Raw genomic sequence first — 26,289 nt, 5'->3', positions numbered from 1 at the left:
TCTTGTTCAAGTGTGGCTAAATGCTTTACCTGTGGCAGGGACGCCCATGAGGGTGACTGTCCACCTCCGTCCCCTCGTTGCATCACCTGTATGGGCGACCATGCTGACTCCTCTCGTGACTGCCCCATCTACAAAGATGAGAAAAGTATACAGGAAATTCGAGTGAAAGAGAAAGTGTCGACCTCAGCTGCTTGCAAGTTATTCAATAGCAGAAAGTCCACTGTGCTTCCGGCAGGTAAATACAGTACCGTTCTCGCCTCTCCTCGACCTACCAGGGAGGTAGCTACACAGATATGTGATCTAACATTAGCGATTCGGTCGTCAGATCGGCCAGTGCTAAGATCGCCCGATCAACATTTCCTCTTCCTCCCATCAACCCTAAGGCTCAAACATCATCATCTGCTACTGATAAGACGAGGACATCTAAATCAGATGCTCGGACCTTCAAAAAAGAACGGACATGCGAAGATTTCTTGTGTACACAAACTTCACAGCCATCAACTGTTCTTTTGACGAAATGTAATTCTTCAAAGAAGGCTCATAGAAAAAGAGTTCTCCATCTCTGCTGAAGCGCATTTCTTCTCCTGCGCCACCCAGCGGTTGCCGTCCCCGGCTGTTTGTTTCACCCGGCTGCACCGCTGGTAGCCGATCATCTGGCCTTTCACTGGTGGAGGAAGCTGCCCCTCCTGACCAGCTCAGGAAGGTAGCAGACTCAACTGTTGAGTCCCCCCCCCAGGGGGTCCCCAACTCTTTTGTGGATACGTGCGTAGCGAGCACGGGACCTCAAGCTAATGTGGCCCTCCTTCCTTTCCGGGCTGCATACCTTCCTTTTCCGCATCCTTCCCCATCCCCCATCTTCGCCCCCCCCCCCCCCCCCCCCCCCCGCCTCTTTCCTTCCCTTTCTCCCCTTCTGGGAGTATGTTTTGTGCCTACGTCCGGAGACGGACGCTCGGAAATGTAACACATTCTTCACTTTCTCTGCTTGCAAGTCTTCATCCTTCCTTTGTCCTTCTCTTTTCCTTGCCTCTTCTCTTTCCCCTTTTCTCCGCTGTGGCGTTTGAGACCTCTCTTCTTTCCTTTCCCTTTCTTTGTTTCTCCCTTTCTCTTTTTTCCTCTCTGTGTGTGTCTGAAGGCCGACCCACGCATTTCCATGCGTAGCCGGTGACGAGGTAATGTGTAATTCCTTGCCCCGGGTAGACAGGTAGGACACGTACGTACCCCCTGGTAACGGCCAGGCCCAGGGAGGGGTGATTACCCGAGCTGATACCTTCCGAAAGTGCTGATTGGTCCCTCTGTCCGTTTCTCGGCAGGTGTGACCTGAGGTGTGAACAATCACCTAAGGCCGGAGTGCCCTCAGAGAGGGCCCCCACAAGGGAGCAGCGCGCCATTGGAGACGCTGGTCATCATGGGGGATACTTCCGCAATGGTTTCCTCATCTTCTACGTCCGCTCACAAGTGTAAGTTCAATGAGTCTCAGCCACAGACAGTTCCTCAATCGTTGCCACAGTTCCTTGTTGTTTCTCGGTCTGACGAAGGTCACGACTTCTCCACGGTCAACCTTTTCGTTATTCAGAAAGGTGTCGACACAATTGCAGGTCCTGTAAAGTCTTGTTCCAGATTACGAAATGGCACCTTGTTGTTAGAAACAATCAGTGCCCTCCAGGCACAAAAATTGCTGCGTACTTCATTGCTACACACCTTCCCTGTCCGGGTGGAAGCGCACCACACTTTAAATTCCTCACGTGGGGTCGTTTATACATACTCCCTCGCTGGATTGTCCGACGAGGAAATTCAACAGTACCTGTCTGACCAGGGCGTAACGGCTGTTCATCGTTCCAACCCGTACTGTCTTCTTGAAATTTGACAGAGTTCAATTCCCATCGAACATAAAAGTGGGCTATGAGATAATTTCCATTCGCCCTTATGTCCCAAACCCTATGCATTGCTATCGGTGTCAGTGGTTCAATCATACCAGCCAGTCCTGTTCCAATGTGTTACGTGTGGCGAGGTGCCCATGAGGGTGCTTGTCCACCTCCATCCCCTCGTTGCATCAACTGTATGGGTGACCACGCTGCTTCCTCTAGAGATTGCCCCATTTTTTAAGACGAAAAGCTCATTCAGGAAATCAGAGTGAAGGAAAAGGTGTAGACCTATGCTGCTCGAAAATTATTCGCCAGTCGAAAGCCCACTGTGCCTCAGACAGGTAAATACAGCACTGTCCTTGCCTCTCATCAGCCAACAAAGGAGGCAGCCACGCAGACTTGTGATCTCACCTTTAGTGCCACAGTCGTCAGATCAGCCAGTGCAAAGATCGCCTGTTCAACCTCCCCCAGTTTCGCCTGCTCACTCTATGGCTCACCCTTCATCGGGTTCTGCTAAATCTCGAGCCCAAAAGTCAGACACCCGGACTTCCAAAAAAGAGCCTACTCATGAAGATTTTTTACGTACTCCAATTTCACAACCATCGGACCCTCCTTCATCCAAACTTCATGTTTTTAAGAAGGCTAATAGCTCCTCTCCTTCTCTGCCACGGCGTGTCTCATCTACAGCACTACCTGGCGGTAGCTGCCCTCGGCTGTCTTCTGTGTCACCGAGGCGCACTGCTGGCGGCCGATCAACTGGCTGATCACTGGTGGCAGGAGCTGCTCCTGAACAACTTATGGATCAGGATCTTCTGCCTTCGGCTGAATGCCATTCCACGCTGTCGGTCGCCGGCTCTGAGCAGTTGTTGAGTTGAGGGCAACCTTGGTCACATTCTTCCATTTTCTGTCCACCCTATGTCCATTATCCATTGGAATATATGCAGCATTCGAGCCGGTCGGGATGAATTGTCGATCCTCTTATGATCCTACTCGCCGGTCATCTTCTGTCTTCAGGAAACAAAGCTGCGTCTGCATGACCGCTTTGTTTTCCCCCGTTTTCAGTCAGTCTGATTTGATCTCCCCTCTGTTGAAGGCACTCCAGCACATGGAGGACTCATGATTGTTCTCCATGATACTCTCCATTATCACCCAATCCCCTTAAACACTTCCTTGCAAGCTGACGCTGTCCGTCTTTCCCTTTCTGGATACACCTTCTCTCTTTGTACTGTGTACATTCCATCGTCCACACCAGTGGCACGAGCTGATCTCCTTCATCTTCTTGGTCAGTTTCCACCCCCCCTATTTGCTGGTTGGGGACTTCAGTGCCCACCACCCCCCCAGGGGGTCCACAACTCTTTTGTGGATACGTGCGTAGCGAGCACGGGACCCCGAGCTAATGTGGCCTTCCTTCCTTTCCGGGCTGCATACCTTCCCTTTCCGCATCCTTCCCCATCCCTATCTTCGCCCCTCCTCCCCTCACCTCTGGCTCTTTCCTTCCCTTTCTCCCCATCTGGGAGTATGGTTTGTGCCTACGTCCGGAGACGGACGCTCGTAAATGTACTGCATTCTTCGCCTTCCTTGCTTTTATGTCTTCTTCCTTCCTTTGTCCTTCCTTTTTCCTTACCTCTTCTCTTTCCCTTTTCTCCGCTGCGGCGTTTGAGACCTCTCTTCTTTCCTTTCCCTTGATCTTTCTTCCTCCCTGTGCGTGTCTGAAGGCCGACCCACGCCTTTTGTGTGTAGCCGGTGACGGGGTAACGCGTAATTCCCCGCCCCGGGTAGACAGGTAGGACACGTACGTACCCCCTGGTAACGGCCAGGCCCAGGGAGGGGTGATTACCCGAGCTGATACCTTCCGAAAGTGCCGATTGGTCCCTCCGTCCGTTTGTCGGGAGGTGTGACCTGAGGTGTGAACAATCACCTAAGGCGGGAGTGCCCTCAGAGAGGGCCCCCACAAGGGAGGAGCGCGCCATCGGAGACGCCGGTAATCATGGGGGATTCTTCCGCAATGGTTTCCTCACCTTCCACTATGTCTGCTCACAAACGTAAGTATACTTAGTCTCAGCCACAGACGATTCTTCCATCGTTGCCCCAGTTCCTTGTTGTTTCTCGGTCTGATGAAGGTCACGACTTCTCCACAGTCAACCCTTTCATTATTCAGAAAGGTGTCGACGCAATTGCAGGTCCTGTAAAGTCTTGTTCCAGATTACGGAATGGCACCCTGTTGTTAGAAACACACAGTGCCCTCCAGGCACAAAAATTGCTGCGTACTTCTCTTCTCCACACCTTCCCTGTACGGGTGGAACCGCACCGTACCTTAAATTCCTCGCGTGGAGTCGTTTATACACGCTCCCTCGATGGATTGTCTGACGAAGAAATTCAGCACTATCTGTCTGACCAGGGCGTCACGGCAGTTCATAGAGTTATGAAACGGGTTGACACGAACATCATTCCAACCCGCACTGTCTTCTTGACATTTGATAAAGTTCAACTCCCATCGAAAATCAAAGCAGGCTATGAGATAATTTCCGTTCGCCCTTACGTCCCAAACCCTACGCGTTGCTATCGATGTCAGCGGTTCAATCACACCAGCCAGTCCTGTTCCAATCCGGCCAAATGTGTTACGTGTGGCAAGGAGCCCATGAGGGTGCTTGTCCACCTCCATCCCCTCGCTGCATCAACTGTATGGGTGACCACCCTGCTTCCTCACGAGATTGCCCTGTTTTTAAGGACGAAAAGCTCATCCAGTAAATAAGAGTGAAGGAAAAGGTGTCGACCTTTGCTGCTCGAAAATTATTCGCCAGTCGCAAGCCCACCGTGTCTCAGACAGGAAAATACAGCACTGTCCTTGCTTCTCCTCGGCCAACAAAGGAGGCGGCCACGCAGACTTGCGACCTCACCTTTAGTGCCACGGTCGTCAGATCGGCCAGCGCAAAGATCGCTCGTTCAACCTCACCACTTTCGCCTGCCCACTCTATGGCTCACCCTTCGTCGGGTTCTGCTAAATCTTGAGCCCAAAAGTCGGACGCCAAGTCTTCGAAAAAAGAGCATACTCGTGAAGAGTTTTTACGTACCGCAACTTCCCAACCATCGGTTCCTCCTTCATCTAAACATCATTCTTCCAAGAAGGCTACGAAGAAACCCAGTTCCTCTCCTTCTCCGCCACGGCGTGTCCCATCTACAGCACCACCTGGCGGAAATCGCCCTCGGCCGTCTTCTGTGTCGCCGAGGCGCACTGCTGGTGGCCAGTCAACCGGCCGATCGCTGGTGGCAGGAGCTGCTCCTGACCAACCTATGGATCAGGATCTTCTGCCTTCAGCTGACTGCCATTCCATGCTGTCGGTCGCTAGCTCCGAGCAGTCTTTGACTTGACAGCAACTTCGGCCACATTCCTCCATTTTCTGTTCACCCCATGTCCATTATCCACTGGAATATCCGCGGCATTCGAGCCAATGGGGATGAATTGTCGATCCTCTTACGATCCTACTCGCCGGTCATCTTCTGTCTTCAGGAAACAAAGCTGCGTCCCCATGACCGCTTTGTTCTCCCTCATTTTCAGTCCGTCCGATATGATCTCCCCTCTGTTGAAGGCTCTCCAGCCCATGGAGGACTCATGATTCTTCTCCATGATACTCTACATTATCACCCAATCCCCTTAAACACTTCCTTCCAAGCTGTCGCCGTCCGTCTTTCCCTTTCCAGATACACGTTCTCTCTTTGTACTGTATACATTCCATCGTCCACCCCAATGGCACGAGCTGATCTCCTTCATCTTCTTGGTCAGCTTCCACCCCCCTATTTGCTGGTTGGGGACTTCAATGCCCACCACCCGCTTTGGGGATCTCCACATCCTTGTCCACGTGGCTCCATATTGCTAGACGTCTTCCACCAAGCGGATCTAGTTTGCCTCAACACTGGGGTCCCCACATTTTTGTCTGCCTCCACGACAACTTTATCTCATTTGGACCTTGCGGTCGGTACTGTTCCGCTAGCTCGGCGCTTCGAATGGTTCGCCCTTGATGATACACACTCGAGTGACCACTTTCCATGTGTCGTCAGACTGCAGCCTCAACTGCCATATATGCGCCCGCGACGCTGGAAGTTTGCCCAAGCCGATTGGACACTTTTTTCGTCTCTCGCGACATTCGATGACCGTCGCTTTCCCAGTGTCGACGATGAGGTCACACACGTTACAGACGTTATCCTTACAGCTGCGGAACGTTCAATACCACGCACCTCCGAATTGCCCCAGCGCCCCCCAGTTCCTTGGTGGAACGAGGCATGCCGTGACGCAATACGTGAGCGGCGACGTGCTCTTCGCATTTTCCGTCACCATCCTACTTTGGCCAACTGTATCCGCTATAAGCAGCTCTGTGCGCGATGCCGTCGCGTCATCCGCGATAGCAAGAAGGCAAGCTGGAAATTCTTTATTAGCTCATTTAACACCTTCACTCCCTCCTCGGAAGTTTGGAGTCGGCTTCGACGGTTCTCAGGCGCGCCTAGTTTCTCCCCGGTCTCTGGGCTCACTGTCGCGCATGATACCTTAGTGGACCCCGTCGCTATTTCTAACTCGTTGGGTCAGCACTTCGCTGAGATTTCGAGCTCTTCCAATACCCGCCAGCGTTTCTCCCGAAGAAACGTGCAGCGGAAGTGCGACCTCTTGCTTTCTCCTCTCCAAATCACGAAAGCTACAATAGTGTTTTCTCCATGCGGGAACTCCAACATGCCCTCTCATCTTCTCGCTCCTCCGCCCCAGGACCGGATGGTATCCATGTCCAAATGTTGCTGCATTTATCAACCCGTAGTCTGCGTTACCTCCTTCGCCTTTATAATCGAATTTGGACCGACAGTACCTTTCCCAAACGGTGGCGGGAAGCTATTGTCGTTCCCGTTCCGAAACCTGGAAAGGACAAACATCTCCCCTCTAGCTATCGCCCCATTTCTCTCACGAGTAGTGTCTGTAAGGTTTTGGAGCGTATGGTGAATTACCGTTTAGCTTGGTGGCTGGAATCCCGCAGTCTTTTAACACCAGCCCAATGCGGATTTCGGAAGCATCGTTCTGCAGTTGACCATCTTGTTGCTCTCTCCACTTATATCATGAACAATTTTCTCCGGAAACGCCAAACGGTAGCAATATTTTTTGATCTGGAGAGAGCATACGATACCTGTTGGAGGACAGGCATCCTCCGCACACTGTTCTCTTGGGGCTTTCGAGGCCGACTGCCCCTTTTTCTTCGCGAATTTATGGCAGAGCGCACTTTTAGGGTGCGGGTGAACACTACTCTCTCCCGTACTTTCTCCCAAGAAAACGGGGTACCCCAGGGATCAGTGCTGAGTGTTGTACTGTTTGCCATCGCCATAAATCCAATTATGGATTGTCTCCTTCCTGATGTCTTGGGCTCCCTCTTTGTGGACGATTTTGCGATCTACTACAGCTCTCAACGGACCAGCCTTCTTGAACGACGTCTTCAAGGATGTCTCGATCGCCTCCACTCGTGGAGCATCGAAACCGGCTTCTGTTTCTCACCCAGTAAGACCGTTTGTGTCAATTTTTGGCGACGTAAGGAGTTTCTTCCGCCCTCCTTACATCTAGGTCCTGTCAACCTTCCGTTTTCAGACGTCGCTAAATTCTTGGGTCTTATGTTTGACAGAAAACTGTGCTGGTCCTCCCACGTTTCCTATCTTTCGGCTCGCTGTCTGCGATCGCTTAACACCCTCCGTGTCCTGAATGGTACCTCCTGGGGAGCGGACCGAGTGGTCCTTCTCCGCCTCTATCGCGCCTTAGTGCGCTCAAAATTGGATTACGGAAGCATAGTCTACTCCTCTGCTCGGCCGTCTATTCTTCGGCGTCTCGACTCTATCCACCACCGTGGATTACGTTTAGTGTCTGGAGCTTTTTACACTAGCCCTGTGGAAAGCCTTTATGCTGAGACTGCTGAACCTCCGCTGTCCAATCGGCGAGCAGTCCTCCTGAGTCGTTATGCTAGCCATCTGTCTTCCATGCCTGCTAATCCAGCCCATGATCTTTTTTTCGACGCCTCCTTTGATGTAGGGTATGCAGGCCGCTCCTCCTCTCTACTACCCCCGGGAGTCCGCTTCCGTCAATTGCTCCATTCTCTTTCCTGCCGCTTTCCGAAAACCTTCTTGACAACTTGGGGTACAGCACCGCCTTGGCTCCGTCCCCAGATCTGCCTGCTCCGTGACCTTTGTCAATTTCCCAAGGATGGTACCCCTACACTTGTTTATCGTCGGGCATTTGCTGCTCTATGTGCACAAATGACGGACGCCACATTTATTTACACCGACGGCTCGAAAACATCGTTAGGTGTAGGGAGTGCCTATATTGTTGGCGACACCCCAAATCGCTTTAGACTTCCCGACCAGTGTTCGGTTTATACTGCGGAGCTTTACGCTGTTCTCCAGGCTGTCCACTAAATCCGCCGCCATCAGCGGATACAGTACGTTATCTGCTCCGATTCTCTCAGCTCTCTCCTCAGTCTCCAAGCTCTTTACCCTGTGCACCCTCTGGTCCACCGGATTCAGGACTGTCTGCGCTTGCTCCACCTGGGGGGTGTCTCGGTGGCGTTCCTCTGGCTCCCGGGACACGCTGGTATCTGTGGGAATGAGGCGGCCGATATGGCGGCCAAGGCTGCAGTCTCTCTTCCTCGGCCAGCTATTCAGTCGCTTCCCTTCACCGATCTACGGAGCGGTTTATGTCGCCAAGTTGCTCATTTATGGCATGCGCATTGGTCAACACTTCCCTGTAATAAATTGCGGGAAGTGAAAGCCCTTCCTTGCGCTTGGACCTCTTCCTCCCGAACGCGTCGTCGGGAGGAGGTAATTTTAGCTAGACTCCGGATAGGGCACTGTCTTTTTAGCCATAGACATCTTTTAAGCGGTGATCGTCCTCCACTCTGTCCCCACTGCTCTCAGCCGTGGACGGTCAGACACCTTTTAATTGAATGCCCCTATTTTAATCCGTTACGCTCCCGTCTACAGCTATCGCCTGATCTATCGTCGATTTTAGCAGATGACACGCGCTCAGCCGACCGCGTTCTCCAGTTTATTAGTGACAGTGAAATGACGTCAGTCATTTGAAGTTTTTTTTTGGGGGACAACCACCCCCTGTCTGTAGTGGATTTTTAAGCATTCTTTCTACTTTTAATTTCTCCAATTTTATGACTTTGTTCCCATTGCTGCTGGTTTTCAATTTCGGTTTTTTACTGTCTTAAGTCACGGGCTGGGCGCTAATAACCATAGCAGTTTTGCGCCCTAAAACCACAAAAAAAAAAAAAAAAAAAAAAAAAAAAAAAAAAAAAAAAAAAAAAAAAAAAAAAAATGCCCACCACCCGCTTTGGGGATCTCCACATCCTTGTCCGCGTGGCTCACTATTGATAGACATCTTCCACCTAGTGGATCTTGTTTGCCTCAACACTGGGGACCCTACATTTTTGTCTGCCTCCACGACAAATTTCTCTCATTTGGACCTTTCGGTCGGTACTGTTCCGCTAGCTCGGCACTTCCAATTGGTTCGCCCTTGCTGATACGCACTCGAGTGACCACTTTCCATGTGTCCTTCGATTGCAGCCACAACTTCCATATATGCGCCCGTGACACTGGAAGTTTGCCCAAGCTGATTGGACACTTTTTTCGTCTCTAGCGACATTCGATGACCATCACTTTCCTAGCGTCGACGATGAGGTCACTCATATTACAGACGTTATTCTTACAGCTGTGGAACGTTCAATACCTCCACCTCCGAATTGCCCCGGAGCCCCCTGGTTCCTTGGTGGAACGAGGCATGCCGTGAGTCAATACGTGAGCGGCGACGTGATCTTTGCCTTTTCAGACACCATCCTACTTTGGCCAACTGTATCCGCTATAAGCAGTTCCGTGCGCGATGCCGTCACGTCATCCGTGATAGCAAGAAGGCAAGCTGGGACTTCTTTGGTAGCTCATTTAACACCTTCACTCCCTCCTCGGAAGTTTGGAGTCGGATTTGACAGTTATCTGGCGCGCCTAGTTTCTCCCCGGTCTCTGGGCTCACTGTCGCGCATGATACATTAATGGATCCCGTCGCAATTTCTAACTCATTGGGTCAACACTTTGCTGAGATGTCGAGCTCTTCAAATTACCCATCAGCCTTCCTCCCAAAAAAACGTGCAGCGGAAGTGCAACCGCTTGCTTTCTCCTCTCAAAATCACGAAAGCTATAATACTGTTTTCTCCATGCGGGAACTCCAACACGCACTCTCTTCTTCTCGCTCCTCCGCCCCAGGACCGGATGGTATCCACATCCAAATGTTGCTGCATTTATCATACCATAGTCTGCGTTACCTCCTTCGCCTTTATAATCGAATTTGGACCGACATTACTTTTCCCCGACGATGGCAGGAAGCTATCGTCGTGCCTGTTCCGAAACCTGGAAAGGACAAACATCTTCCCTCTAGCTATCTCCCCATTTCTCTCACGAGTATGTGTATGTAAGGTTCTGGAGCGTATGGTGAATTGCTGTTTAGCCTGGTGGCTGGAGTCCCGAACCCTTTTAACACCTGCACAATGCGGTTTCCGAAAGCATCGTTCTGCAGTTGACCATCTTGTTGCTCTCTCCACTTATATCATGAACAGTTTTCTCCAGAAACGCCAAACAGTAGCAATATTTTTTGATCTAGAGAGATCATACAATGCCTGTTGAAAGACAGGCATCCTCCGCACACTGTTCTCTTGGGGCTTTCGAGGTTGGCTGCCCCTTTTTCTTCGCGAATTTATGGCAGAGCGCACATTTAGAGTGCGGGTGAACACTACTCTCTCCCGTACTTTCTCCCAAGAAAACGGGGTACCCCAGGGCTCCGTGCTAAGTGTTGTACTGTTTGCCATCGCCATAAATCCAATTATGGATTGTCTTCTTCCTGATGTCTCGGGCTCCCTCTTTGTGGACAATTTTGCGATCTCAACGGACCAGCCTTCTTGAACGACATCTTCAAGGATGTCTCGATCACCTCCACTCTTGGAGCATCGAAACAAGCTTCCGCGTTTCTCCCAGTAAGACTGTTTGTGTAATTTTTGGCATCGTACGGAGTTTCTTCCACCTTCCTTTCAGCTATGACCTGTCAACCTTCCGTTTTTGGATGTGGCTAAATTCTTGGGTCTTATGTTTGACAGAAAACTGTCCTGGTCCTCCCACGTTTCCTATCTTTCGGCTCGCTGTCTGCAATACCTCAACACCCTTCGTGTCCTGAATGGTACCTCCTGGGGAGCGGACAGAGTGGTCCTTCTCCGCTTCTATCACGCCTTAGTGTGCTCGAAATTGGACAATGGAAGCATAGTTTACTCCTCTGCTCGGCCGTCTATTCTTTGGCGTCTTGACTCTATCCACCACCGTGGATTACGTTTAGTGTCTGGAGCTTTTTACACCAGCCCTGTGGAAAGCCTTTATGCTGAGACTGCTGAACCTCCGCTGACCAATCGGCAAGCTGTCCTACTGAGTTGTTATGCTAGCCATCTGTCTTCCATGCCTGCTAATCCGGCCCATGACATTTTTTTCGATGCCTCCTTAGATTTAGGGTATGCAGGCCGCCCTTCCTCCCTACTACCACCAGGAGGCCGCTTCCGTCAACTGCTCCATTCTCTTTCCTTCCGCTTTCCTAAAACTTTCTTGACAACTTGGGGTACAGCACCGTCTTGGCTGCTCTGTGACCTTTGTCAGTTTCCCAAGGATGTTACCCCTTCATTTGTTTATTGTCGGGCGTTCGCTGCTCTACGTGCACAAATGAAGCCACATTTATTTACACTGATGGCTCAAAAACATCGTTTGGTGTAGGGAGTGCCTATATTGTTGGCGACACCCCAAATAGATTTCGGCTCCCCGAGCAGTGTTCAGTTTATACTGCGGAGCTTTACACTGTTCTTCAGGCTGTCCAGTACATCCGTTGCCATCAGTGGATACAGTGTGTTATCTGTTCAGATTCTCTCAGCTCTCTCCTCAGTCTCCAAGCTCTCTACCGTGTCCACCCTCTGGTCCACCGGATTCAGGACTGCCTCCACTTGCTCCACTTGGGGGGCGTCTCTGTGGCGTTCCTCTGGATCCCAGGACACGTTGGTATCTGTGGAAATGAGGCGGACGATATAGCGGCCAAGGCTGCAGTCTCTTCTTCAGCCAGCTATTCGCACGATTCCCTTCACCGATTTACGGAGTGTTTTATGTCGTCGCGTTGTTCTTTTATGGCGCGCACATTGGTCGACACTTCCCAATAATGAATTGCGGGACGTGAAAGCTCTTCCCTGTGCTTGGACCTCTTCCTCCCGAACGCGTCGTCGGGAGGAGGTAATTTTAACTTGACTCTGGATAGGGCACTGTCCTTTTAGCCATCGACATCTCTTAAGTGGCGATCCTCCCCCACTCTGTCCCCACTGCTCTCAGCTGTGGACAGTAAGACACCTTTTACTTGGTGCCCCTATTTTGCTCCGTTACGTGCCCGTCTACAGCTGTCGCCTGATATATCTTCCATTTTAGCAGATGACACGCGCTCAGCCGATCGCATACGTTTGCGACTGGGTGCTAATGACCTTAGTAGTTGAGCGCCCTAAACAAAAAAAAAGAAGAATCCTGACTGTCATCTTCTTCCTGAGACTGTTCTGATTCATTACTGTGGTTGTCAGCAACAGTTATTTTCTCTTCCCCATCATAATTTTCTTTAGATTCATCTCACATCAACTCATCTTTCGAAATTTCTGCTAGAATTTGTAAGATCTCTTCAGGATCCCTTACAGTATCACTTTGCCAGGAAATAAATATAGTATACCCATAAAACAGTAAGTTAACATTCTAAACAAGCATAAACGATGAAAATGTGTGTAACAAATCATAAGCATATATGTTGTTGTTGTTGTGGTCTTCAGTCCTGAGACTGGTTTGATGCAGCTCTCCATGCTACTCTATCCTGTGCAAGCTTCATCATTCCCAGTACCTACTGCAACCTACATCCTTCTGAATCTGCTTAGTGTATTCATCACTTGGCCTCCCTCTACGATTTTTACCCTCTACGCTGCCCTCCAATACTAAATTGGTGATCCCTTGATGCCTCAGAACATGTCCTACCAACCGATCCCTTCTTCTGGTCAAGTTGTGCCACAAACTTCTCTTCTCCCCAATCCTATTCAATACTTCCTCATTAGTTATGTGATCTACCCATCTAATCTTCAGCATTCTTCTGTAGCAGCACATTTCGAAAGCTTCATTCTCTTCTTGTCAAAACTATTTATTGTCCATGTTTCACTTCCATACATGGCTACACTCCATACAAATACTTTCAGAAATGACTTCCTGACACTTAAATCTATACTCGATGTTAACAAATTTCTCTTCTTCAGAAACGCCTTCCTTGCCATTGCCAGTCTACATTTTATATCCTCTCTACTTCGACCATCATCAGTTATTTTGCTCCCCAAATAGCAAAACTCCTTTACTACTTTAAGTGTCTCATTTCCTAATCTAATTCCCTCAGCATCACCCGACTTAATTTGACTACATTCCATTATCCTCGTTTTGCTTTTGTTGATGTTCATGTTATACCCTCCTTTCAAGACACTGTCCATTCCGTTCAACTGCTCTTCCAAGTCCTTTGCTGTCTCTGACAGAATTACGATATCATCAGCGAACCTCAAAGTTTTTATTTCTTCTCCATGGATTTTAATATCTACTCTGAATTTTTCTTTTGTTTCGTTTACTGCTTGCTCAGTATACAGATTGAATAACATCGAGGAGAGGTTACAACCCTGTCTCACTCCCTTCCCAACCACTGCTTCCCTTTCATGTCCCTCTACTCTTATAACTGCCATCTGGTTTCTGTACAAATTGTAAATAGCCTTTTGCTCCCTGTATTTTACCCCTGCCACCTTTAGAATTTGAAAGAGAGTATTCCAGTCAACATTGTCAAAAGCTTTCTCTAAGTCTACAAATGCTAGAAATGTAGGTTTGCCTTTCCTTAATCTTTCTTCTAAGATAAGTCGTAGAGTCAGTATTGCCTCATGTGTTCCAACATTTATACGGAATCCAAACTGATATTCCCCAAGGTCGGCTTCTACTAGTTTTTCCATTTGTCTGCAAAGAACTCGTGTTAGTATATTGCAGCTGTGACTTATTAAACTGATAGTTCTGTAATTTTCACATCTGTCAACACCTGCTTTCTTTGGGATTGGAATTATTATATTGTTCTTGAAGTTTGAGGGTATTGTGCCTGTTTCATACATCTTGCTCACCAGATGGTAGAGTTTTGTCAGGACTGGCTCTCCCAAGGCTGTCGGTAGTTCTTGTTGAACAAATACTTACATGACTAGGCACGTTGTGGCAATTGCACCGCAGAGGTGTAATTGAAGTTAACAGTGCTGTTACAACAGAACAATGGCCAGGTCTGGTTTCAAATGAGGTTACACACACTCCATCTATGATGAAAATTGCATACTATATACCATGGAAACAGACAACTAGCACCAACCAGTGGACACTCAGAAAACTAAAATTTGCGATGTGTATGCTGCAGCGTGCACGCCGGAGGGTTAAAGCAATTGGAACAGGGTGGGCCCTGAAAAACTTAGGCTGTGCATTGTCTTTCAATGTAACATGTGCTACAAAGTTATTAGCTTTTCCCATTCTGTCTGAAAATAGCCCAGGTAGTTCTCTAAGAAAGCTAGCTACACTGTCTATTGGATTAAAAGCAGTCACCGAAACTACATTGTCTTGGATGCTAAGTCCAAAGAAATCAAAGGTATCTAAACCAAATATGTTATCACTGTCTCTTGATTTCAACACAGTAAAATTCACTGTCCTAGTGCGAGATTTGTAAGTGGCAGGCAAACTACAGTCCAAGCACTGGAATTTCCTGTCCATTGTAAGCAGTGAGGTGCTGTGCATGCATCGGTTTGAATCCCATCATCTTCGCCACTGTAGAGTCTTGTACTGCAAGGAGGCAAGGGAAAGGATGTTACAGGTGGTTGGTATCCTCTTTCTTCAACACAAATACACACATGGATTAACACAGTTCTTTATTTATATTGAATATTTACTTAACTTGAATGGAGCCCATGTGTTACGGTACAAGCTCATTAGTAATAGTCCTCTCGCAGACAGTATCAATAATCTTGTTATTAAAAGCTTTAGTCTCACTGCAAGCCTTGCTAGAAACACTAATCTTGTTGCTATGTACTGTCGTAACTTGCGATGTGAACTGCGCCCGCTCTGAAATTTACTGACAGACCCCAAACTTGATGAGTGAGCCATTGAGGCCCTCCGATCACTGGTGGCGGCCTAAATACATGCTGTTTAGAGGGCGTTGGCAGTGTGTTGCTTGTCGATGTGTCTCTGGCCTCTCTTGTGATAGGCGCACTGTATCCAACGCCAACTATAGATCTTCGTACTACATCTCTGCTGACCAGTGTGCTGGTGACAACTTGCACCAGCACAAGAAGCCACAGACTTTCGCCTCATGGGGCAAAGTCACCTGCTACACAATCGGCAGACCGGAAAGGACAGAAGGAATACTCTTTCGAAGACTTCTTATGTCCCTCCAGCTGACAAACATGTTAGTCATCCTCTGCCAACCAGGAAGGCTCCAAGAAATCAAATAAAGGCAAATGGTCTTCTCCTTTGCTGACTCAAAGATCCTCTTCGACCATGTCGCCACATGATACCCTCACCTGGGCAACCGCCATGTTGCCGGTGCACACTGCCAACCGTTTTTCTGCCCTGGACTCCACATAATAGACAGAAGGAGCATGCTGACGCTTCTGTAGATATGGAGCAGGATCCTCCAGCCTCTGTGCCCTGTAGCAGTGTGTCTTCGAAGCCTGGCTCTCAGGAGCTGCTGAGGTGACACCCCTTTATTATTTCCCTTTCCCCTTTCCTCTTCATAACTCTTCTCCAATCGAACATTCATAACCCCTCGATCCAACAAAGATAGTGTCTGAAGTTCCATGTGGCTTTTCGTGGATGATGCTGTAGTATACAGAGAAGTTGCAACATTATAAAATTGCATCGAAATGCAGGAAGATCTGCAGCGGATAGGCACGTGGTGCAGGGAGTGGCAACTGACCCTTAACATAGACAAATGTAATGTATTGCAAATACATAGAAAGAAGGATCCTTTATTGTATGATTATATGATGGCGGAACAAACACTGGTAGCAGTTACTTCTGTAAAATATCTGGGAATATGCATATGGAACGATTTGAAGTGGAATGATCATATAAAATTAATTGTTGGTAAGGTGGGTGCAAGGCTGAGATTCTTTGGGAGAGTCCTTAGAAAATGTAGTCCATCAACAAAGAGGTGGCTTATGAAACACTCGTTCGACCTATACTTCAGCATTGCTCATCAGTGTGGGATCCGTACCAGGTCAGGTTGACAGAGGAGATAGAGAAGATCCAAAGAAGAGCAGCGCATTTCGTCACAGGGTTATTTGGTAAGCGTGTTAGCGTTACGGAGATGTTTAGCAAACTCAAGTGGCAGACTCTGCAAGAGAGGCACTCTGCATCGCGGTGTAGCTTGCTGTCCAGGTTTAGAGAGGGTGCGTTTCTGGATGAGGTATCGAATATATTGCTTCCCCCTACTTATACCTCCCGAGGATTTTACGAATGTAAAATTAGAGAGATTCGAGCGTGTGCGGAGGCTTTCCGGCAGTCGTTCTTCCCGCGAACCATACACGACTGGAACAGGAAAGGGAGGTAATGACAGTGGCACGTAAAGTACCCTCCGCTACACCGTTGGGTGGCTTGCAGAGTATAAATGTAGATGTAGACTTATGGCTGCTCTTGGAATTGCAGTGTCTGCTTGTTCTCTGCCTCCAGGAAACAAAATTGCATCCTCGCGACCACTTTGACCTTCACCTCCCTCCCCCCCCCCCCCCCTTCCCCCTCCTGCCCCTGAGGACGGCATCCCATCTCATGGGAGAGTCATGCTACCCATCAAGGATGATGTTCATAGTCAACCCATCTCCCTGACTACCCGGCTTCTAGCTGTTCCAGTCTGCATTTTCTTTCCTCACTTGACCTTCTCCCTTTGTACTGTTTACATCCTTCCATAATTTGGTGTCACCAGGGCAGCAGTCCCTCCATCTTATTGGGCTTGCCTCACCCCTTTTTGCTGCTCAGCGACTTTGATATGCACCAGCCCCTTTGGGGTTCTCCCAGAACCTGTCTGAGAGGTGCCCTCTTGGCTGACCTTCTCAATTAACGTAACCTCATCTGCCTTAACATGGGAGCACCCACATTTATTAACCGCTGCACAGTGTGGATTTAGAGTGCACCGCTCTGCAGTTGACCATCTCGTCACTTTTTCAACCCATGTCATGAATGATTTTCTGCCAAATTTTTCGATTTGGAGAAAGCCTAGGAGGACTGGTATTCAGTGCTTCCTACATGTGGGGCTTCCATGGCTGCATGATACATTTCTTTCAGAAATTTTTGAAAGACCGAGTTTTCAAAGTATATTTGGGTTCTGCCTTGTTGGAAACCTTTATCCAGGAAAACAGTGTGCTTCAGGGTTCTGTCCTGAGTGTCGTCCTCTTTGCTATTACCACTAACCCTATGATTGCCTGTCTCCTGCCATCCCTTTTTGTTGACCATTTTGTGATCTGTTGCAGTTCTCCACAGATTGTCTCCTTGAACGGCATCTTCATCAGCAATCTTTACTCATTGAGCATCAACAATGGGTTTTGCTTTTCCAGTGAACAAACAGTTTGTATAAATTTCTGTCAGTGCAATTTGTTTCTTCAACTGTCCTTACATCTAGGACCTGTTGCTCTTTCGTTCATTGAAACTATGTATTTCCTGGAGTCATGCTCGATACGAAACTTCCTTGGTCCTCCCACGAGTCTTACCTGGCTGCCTGCTGTATGCATTCCCTCAAAAGTCCTGTGTGTCCTCAGTGGTACTTTGTGGGGAGTGGATCAGATCACCCTCCTCTATTTGTACCAGTCCTTTATCAGTTCAAAACTAGACTATGGCTGTTCTGTTTATGCATCTCTACGTCCGACCCTGTTACCTCATCTCAATACTATCCACCATCGTGGCATCCGGTTGGCCACTGCTGCCTTTTACACTAACGTGGTTGAGAGTCTGTATGCAGATGCTCCCGAACTGCTGCTGTCATATGTCTGTGACTTTCTCCTCAGCAGGCTGCCTAGCCACCCATCCTATGCCTCCTTTGATGACTCCTTTGATCGCCAGTGTGGGGCGTGTCCGTCTTCTCTGTTACCTCCTGGAGTTAGTTTTCGGCTCTTGCTTCGGCAGCTTAATTTCACACTATCTGCCACTTTTGCGATAGGTGTGAACCCTTCACCACCTTGGGTCCACACAGTGGAACATTTTCACCTTGGCCTTCTTTTGCTTCCTAAGGACACTACTCCAGCCTTGCTCCAATGCAAGTTTTGTTGTTTAACGACATTTGCATGGAATTCTCAATAGTACCTTTGTGTACACTAATGGCTCTCGGAGTGACTATGGTGTTGGGTGTGCCTTCATCGTTGGCATCAACGTTTTTCGCTATCGGCTTCCGGAACACTGCTCAGTATTTACAGCAAGGCTCTTTGCCCTGTATCAGGCCACGCAGTACGTCCAGCGACACAGGCTTTTCAATTGCGTCATCTGCTCAGACTCTCTCTGTGCCCTTCAAAGCCTCTGTGTATTGCACACTGTCTATTCCTTAATGCAACGGTTTCAGGAAAGCTGCCACTTGCTCACACTTGATGGAGCCACTGTGATGTTTATGTGGATTCCTGGTCACAGCAGTCTGACAGGAAACGAGGCTGCTGACGCTGCCGCCAAGGCTGCAGTCCTCGTACTTTGTCCCAGTAGTCCTTCCATTCCCTTTGATGATGTTTGTGGGGCTGTTTGTCAGCAGGTGGTGTCACTTCGGCATTACCTCTGGTCCTCTATTCATGGAAACAAGCTTTGGGAAATTAAACCTCGGAAAACCTTCTCTCATCTTTCTTGCCAGGAGATCATTTTACGTAGGTTGAATATTGGGCACTGTCTCTTTAGCCATTGTCATATGTTAAGTGGTGTCCCCCATCACTGTGTGCTCATTGCCCACAATCTTTGACAGTTTGCCATTTTGTGGTGGACTGCCCATTTTTCACCACTTAACATTTTCATTTATGTTTGCCGTCTGAATTATCAACCGTTACAGCGAACGATGCGCAGGCTGTCGACCGTGTTTTACTTTTTATCTGTTGTATCAATATGGAAAAGCACATTTAATCGTTAGTTCAGGACCTCTGTTTCTCTCGTATTTTATGGAATTTTATCCAAGTTCATGTTTTTAGCTGTCTTCCCTTCCTTCAGTGGGGCTTAACATTTAGTCATTTTTAACTCCTTTCTTCCTTTGTGTTCTACGGTTCTGACATGGCCACATATAACCATAGTTGTTTTTGTGGTGGAAAAAAAAATCCAAGATGTTTCCCCTCCATCTACTGAAAGGGGTTCTGCCCCTGTTACAGAACCACAAATTTGTTTGTCATCTGAACAAATATCCCTCTGTTGGGGTTGCACCTACAGTATATGACAATATGTATCACTGAGGCATGCAAGCCATCCTGCCAGGTCTGCAGTTCACTGGAGAATACAAAATCCTAGTAGTAATATACTTAACTGCAGCATAGCTCAACCTCCAGGGTAGCTGGGAAGGAGACAGTTTGGTTGCAAATTGCCGAAACAGTATTGAAGATTTCAGTTAATCTGTGATTAACAGTCTTCTTCTTTGAAGATTCAGGTCTACTTTCTCGAAGTGCAGGCTGTTTTGTGTCATATAAAAGGTGAGTCTTTATGTGATCACCTTTGAAAAAATGTTGGAAACATTAAATATAGTTCAGAGATAATTTCAATGTCTGTATTTCATTACTGTAATACCTCCTCCTTGCTTTGAATAAACAATGTTACTTGTCCTAGTCTTTAGTGTCTGGTATTGGTATACTGTAGCAGACTGATCCCATATCTCACTATGTTGAGCTCTGTGAGCTTTCAACTAGTCCATAACATGCAGAATGATTTTGTTTTAACTATAGGTCCTACACATTCTCATTATTGTACGTTCTTCCACTGATAGCAGCAGTTTCTAGATCTAATATTTGGTGAATGATTTTGACTGCTCCCAACCCGCTCTCACCTCACACTTAGACTATCTCAATTTTGCATTTTTGTTTCAGGTTTTTGGGAATTGCTGCAGCTGCTTCAGAGTTATAATGAGTGTAAGTGCCACCTAATTAAAAAGACTGACCTTCAAGAATAAGATACATTATTACGTATCACTTGCAGTGTTCTTTCTCCCCCTCTGGAATAATACATTTGAAATTGTGTATGTAAATTTTTAGAAATATATTTACATACCATTAAATAGTGATTTTCAATGAAAAGAAAACAAATTATTTTCCACACACTGTCTGTGAGCTACGGTTCTCTAGACCTCAGAGTCCATCCTGAGGACTTTGGAATGGGAGTGCCAGTCTTTACTGTCAAGTAATGGTATAGTGCTGTAGTAGCCAATGGTGAATTCTCTGTGTCATTTCATTTTTGCATTATTGTGCTTGTACACATGCAGGGTGGGCCTGATTTCTCAAAAAAATTTAAGTGTTCATTAGTGCTTTGTGTACTGACCGAGTAACATAGGGGTTACTACAAAACTAGGTTATTCCTTTCTCAACTATATCCTCCCTTTCATTTCATTTGACTCTTAGAAATGCAGCCGAGTTTCTGTTGAAACTGAAGATCATGTATTGCTCCCTGTATTTTATTCACGACATCTTAGAATTCAAAAGAGCTTATTTCAGTTAACATTATCAGTTTGTTTTTAAATGTGGAAATGTTATTATGTGGATTTTCATTTCTTCTTCTGATTTTCTTAGCCAAGTCATAGGGTAGTGCTGCTTTGCGCATATCTATGATTCTCTAGAACTCAATCTGATCTTCTCTGTGGTCAGCTTCTCCAGATAGTTTCAAGTTTCTGTAGATAATTTGTGTTAGTATTTTACTATCTTTATTGAACTGATGAGATCTGTAGTACTCACACCTGTTAGTACATGGTTTCATTTGTTTTGGGATTATTACACCCTTATAGAAGCTTCATATATTGCACGCAGCAGCTGTAACACTTCTCTCGTGGTTCTGTGTCTCAAAGATTGTAGTTGGGTGTTGTGAACTCTTTTTAGTTGCCTTTTTTTGACTAGGATCTTAATGAGCTATGTCAAATTCTTCTTGAATCAGCATCTCGTGTTTCTCTACTTCCTTTTCCTTTCAAAGATATTGCCTTAAATGTTCTTTCCTTTGTGTAACCATTCTGCACATTCATTCCACTTTTCAGCCTTCCCTTCTTTGCTTGGTGTTGGCGTGCTGTGTGATCTCTTGATATCCATACTAATGTTTCTGTTTCCTGCGAAGGTTTCGTTAATTTTACTATAAGGCCGTGTCCTACATGAGTGACAGAAGGGAGCGACAGCGAGTGACTTCAGGATATACGACACTCCAGCGACAAGCAGAAACATCAGGTGAAAACCTTGGGTTTCCTGCGTGTGAGCGACTATGTCGTGCTACAAGATGGCTGCTTAGAGCCAACCAGCTGTTTCTATAATATGGCGTCCTTAACCTGTAGAATACTGTAGCTGCATGACTAACTATGCTGAATTCAAATATAAGTACACAGAGTGATATGAACGATCAGGAGCTAGCTGTGGTGTAGCGGTAGCGTGATTGGTACATAATTTTTGTGTGAAGAAAAGGTCCTGGGTTCAATTCCGGGCCGTTCATGTATTTTTACTGACTGTTACAATTCTGTATACTAAGTTTCATATATACTGTTTACACTGCATCGCTAAGTATATTTTTAAGGTCTTACCAAAGAACTTCATCTTCACACCTAACCCAGTATATCACATACATTCAATTACTAATAAGTTACAATGAACCATCAAATTTTACAGATATTTGACGTTGCAAATGTAATTCATCAACATTCAGCGTTAGGCCAAGCGTTTTCTTACTCTAAATAGTCTGTAAAAGTGAAGCTTACAAAATTTTTGAAAAGAAAGTCAAATGTTTTGTGTAATGATTTGTCTAAAAGCATGAAATAAAAAATATTAGGGAAGTGTTTGGTGGACCTCATTTTCTGTTCATGATTTTGAGCATCTTTCAAAGGCACGTAGAACGTTTCTCTGATCTACTTATTTCTTTTACACAAATAATTTCATAAAATATTTGACTGATTTCTTCCATTTTCGAAATTCAAGTTACATTCAGAAAGCATGATCTTACTGATTCCTCGTTTGCCTTCCTAACATACTTGATTCGAAGGAAGCCTTTTTGACATTTAAATACCACACCAATGTATCTTTTTATATGCAAAATAGCTAGGTCTTGAACAGATGACATTTTTTACACTTCATTTACAGCATCTTTTCGTGAAATATTTCAATTTTTCCTCAGCTTATTAAGTTTTTGTTCATTACCCCGATTACTTTCAAGTAGTTAAATATTTTCATGCAAAACTAGACCTCATGCTGGTCATTTTACCTGTTTCTCTCCCTTTGTTTGGCTATGAAAATTTGGACAAAACCTCATGGTTTAAGCTATAGGGAGTCTTGTTTTCGCTCTGCTCACGCGTTTACAAAAACATATCGACTGTTAATCATATGACAAAATAGTCCTTTCTGCATGCTCTCATTTTCAAAATTTGTTGTTTCGATATCTTGAACCTTTTATGAGATACGGCAATTTTTATGACCACTTGATTCCTGAAGCACAGGAAAGGTTCGGACGCGCCGCGTGAGACCCATCCACGGATATAACAACCAATATCTCAAGAATGAAAAGGGATATCATTCCGGTCTCAACTTTAAATACAATTTAGATATATTGGTTACATTTCATATGCAATAATGTATGGCCTTAAATAAACTATATGGGAGGTCTACACAATGTGATTTTCCTCTGCAAATTCTTAAAAGTTTCGTTCAGCCGTATACACAATTTCGTGCTGCATAGTAACTATGATGAATAATGAAAATAAATTCTGACCTTTATCATTGAAGGATATCAAACTATAGGTTGCGGAAGAATCAAATTTTTTCACTGAATATTTTTCTTAAAATCGGATGTTAAGTAATTCATAGCTGCCATCACGTCTGCACCGCTGCTTTGCCAAGAAGACACGTGGCTATCGCTCTGTGTCGTGCGTGCTGCAGCGACAAGATTCAAACATGTTTTAATTCAAACGTCGCCAGTTGCAACGGGAGACAGGCAGCGACACAGATGTCGCTCATTTAGGACACCTCCATAACTACACCTGCGGTTGTGTTTTGTCGCCTGAAGCTGTCGTGCGCTGGCACTCGCTTCTGTCGCTCACATAGGACACGGCCTAAGTGCCATCTACTTTTTCAGTAGTCATTTGTGTTTCTGCAGCTTCGCATTTCTCCTCTAGCCATTCCTGCTCCCCATTTTATATGATCTGTCGGCCTCATTTTCATATAAATATTTTTCCATTTTTCTGCTTCATGTCGTACCTTTATGTTTATTTTAGTTTCATTAGGTACATTTGGTATCTCCTATGTTATTCAAGGATTTCTTCTGGACCTCATCTTTTTGCTAGATTTTACTCCATTGCTTTTACTGTTTTATGACTTGAAGCAACAAATTCATTTTCTATTTTATTCCTTTCTCCTGGTATTTTGGTTAGTTATTGCATAATGATCTCTCTGCAGCAAACTCTGATTATTTCAACCTTTCCAATACCCATCTGCTTAATTTTCTACTCTTTTGCAATTTATTCAGCTCTGCATTTCATAACAAATAAATTATGATTAGGTCACGTTTGCCTCTGGAAACATAGGTTTGCAATAGGTTTCGAAAGATCTCTTGCCTTTATTTAATCTGTTTGAAACCTTCCGTGTCTTCGGGTCTCTTCCCCATATACAAAATTCTTTTGTGATTCCAAACTGTTTGCAGTGATTAAATAATGTTCTGTGCAAAATCTACATGCTGCTTCCACTTTGGTCCTGTGCTCCCCTCCTGTAGTCCTTGTTATTGTACATGTCTTGTTTTCCTTTTCCCATTATTGAACTGTGAGCACCACCACAATTACATGATCAGATCTCAGTGTAGTGTAAATTTTCATTTACCTTGTCAAGCATTTTGTACTATGATGGATCATGGCTTTGTCTCTATCCTGGCTGAAATAATCCACCATGTGTTATTCACAGTGGTTCTCTTACATACTTATTTCTTTATTCATTGTTAGAATTACTTCTGCATTACCACACATTACCACCTGACCAGAAATTCTGTTCTTCTGCTGCTGCACCCACTAATTCTCACTGTACATGACTTAAAACTATCCATTTCTCTTTAAAGTTTTCTAACTCACCTACACGATTAAGGGATCTAGCATTAGAACTTCACTCCTTAGAAAGCTAGATCTGTGTTTCTCTGATAACAAAATCTTCCTGAGTAATCCCCGCCCATGGATTCGATTGTTGGGACCTGTTTTAGCTGTGGGGTATTTTAGTTGAGAGGGATGCCCTCATCATTAAAATGTACAAGCCCTTCAGAAATTTAATGACTTTAGTTAACCCTTGCTTTACTCTGACACAGTACCTAAATATTAAGGCCCTAATAATTGTAAGAGAGATCTTTGTGTGTCTTTGGTAACTGAATAATGGGGGGTGGGTTTGTGATCCAGTAGAAATTTGCCTACTCATTCTCTGTTGTTAGTAAGAATTTTCAGCATTTGTGTATATGGTTAATGAATCATTCTGAGCACCACTCTCCTCAATTATATAAATGTCTGCATTCTTGTCATGGGGTTAGGTTTGATTTTTCCAAAGTGCTTTTTTTATCTGGGCTATTCTGTGTGCTACCTTCAGCTCTCACATTCAGCCTTAATTTTAGTCTCTCCGCAGCATAGTTACAATCTATGCGACTTTCATTACTAGCTATTGCTAGATCTACGAAACTCAAGTGAATGTATTGACAGGAATAGGATGATGGTTAGGTGTCACAGTTTCATTTGGGACTAGTCCAGTTAAGGTCCACCTTTTGCCATTAATACCTAGGTATTCTGTCACTAAATGAATTATGGTGACTTCTTGGAGGGGCCTCTTTAAAAAAGACCTAGCTAGTTACTGATAAACCAGTTCCTTGCCTTTTTTTAATTAAAGCTGAGTTGTGCAGTATTAAACTGTGGTGTCTCTTTCTTTCTTTATTTAGTTTCGCTGTAACATTTAGTTTGGTGCAGTTGCTGTTGTTATTTTTTTAAATTTATATTTTCTTTTATCATATCAAGCAAGTCCAGTTCATTATTAGAGACTATCTAAAAGCTTTCTGTGTTAATGTTGTCAATGCATTGCATGAGGGTTATCCAGTATTGCAGTAAGTGAACAGTGTCAGTTCTGGTTCCTTCTCTCTCCAACTAAGAGGTAAAGTCTGTGAGAAAATACTCAGGTGCATGTAACAGAGCACCAATCGAAATTCAGTGTCAGCTCTGTCCAAGTAGACATCTTTGGTTAAACATCTCACCAATGACAACTTCATGGAATGGATCTGGCAGCACTTTGTGGAGAGACCAGTTCTTCACACTAATGAAACTATCATCACACTAATGAAACTATCTTAGCAGAAGACCCAGACAGAGACCAAATGAGGTTTGGAGATTCTGATCTGTAAAATTTTTCTAGTAAATCCGTAAATTAAAAGCAAGAAATGTAACCTTTATTGCAATTGTAGGTGTAATGATTGCTGCTTGATTGCTGAATCAAGTTGGGAGAGAAAACAGCTATTTATTTTTATTTATCTACATCTACATGATTACTCTGCTATTCACAATAAAGTGCTTGGCAGAGGGTTCATGAACCACCATCAATCTGTCTCTCTACCATTCCACTCTTGAGCTAGAAAACGAGCACTTAAATTTTTCTGTGCGAGCCCTGATTTCTCATACATTATTGTCATGATCATTTTTCCCTATGTAGGTGGGTGCCAACAGACGTTACCACAATCGGAGAAGAAAACTGGTGTTTGAAATTTCATGAGAAGATCCCGTTGCAACAAAAAAAGGCCTTTTTTTTAATGATTGTCACTCCAATTCATGCATCATGTCAGTGACACTATCTCCCCTATTTCGCGATAATACAAAATGAGGTGCCCTTCTTTGTACTTTTCGATGTCATCTGTCAGTCCCACCTGATGCGGATTCCCCACAGCACAGCAATATTCCAGAATAGGGTGGACAGGCGGATTTAGATCTGTTGCACCTTCTAAATGTTCTGCCAATGAATCGCAGTCTTTGGTTTGCTCTACCCACAAAATTATCTATGTGATTGTTCCAATTTAGGTTATTTGTAATTGTAATCACTAAGTATTTAGTTAAATTTACAGCCTTCAGATTTGTGCGAGT

General features: G+C 45.6%; 1 protein-coding gene across 4 annotated transcripts in view; it reads left to right on the top strand.

Moving 5' to 3' along the window:
* Window positions 1-26,289, top strand: part of LOC126175633 (tyrosine-protein phosphatase non-receptor type 4) — a 171,935-nt gene that overhangs the window by 17,530 nt on the left and 128,116 nt on the right. For 3 of the 4 annotated variants that reach the window (XM_049922520.1, XM_049922522.1, XM_049922519.1), the window contains one exon: window positions 20,057-20,098. The exons of the other annotated variant lie outside the window; for it this stretch is intronic. The gene's annotated coding sequence lies outside the window, so the exon portion shown is untranslated. The remainder of the gene's footprint in view (window positions 1-20,056; window positions 20,099-26,289) is intronic. 4 annotated transcript variants of the gene reach the window in all.

Source organism: Schistocerca cancellata, chromosome 3 (genome assembly GCF_023864275.1).
Source record: "Schistocerca cancellata isolate TAMUIC-IGC-003103 chromosome 3, iqSchCanc2.1, whole genome shotgun sequence".
Classification (NCBI taxonomy): domain Eukaryota; kingdom Metazoa; phylum Arthropoda; class Insecta; order Orthoptera; family Acrididae; genus Schistocerca; species Schistocerca cancellata.
The sequence above is the reverse complement of the archived record's forward strand: the minus strand, read 5'-3'. Positions and strand labels throughout refer to the sequence as shown.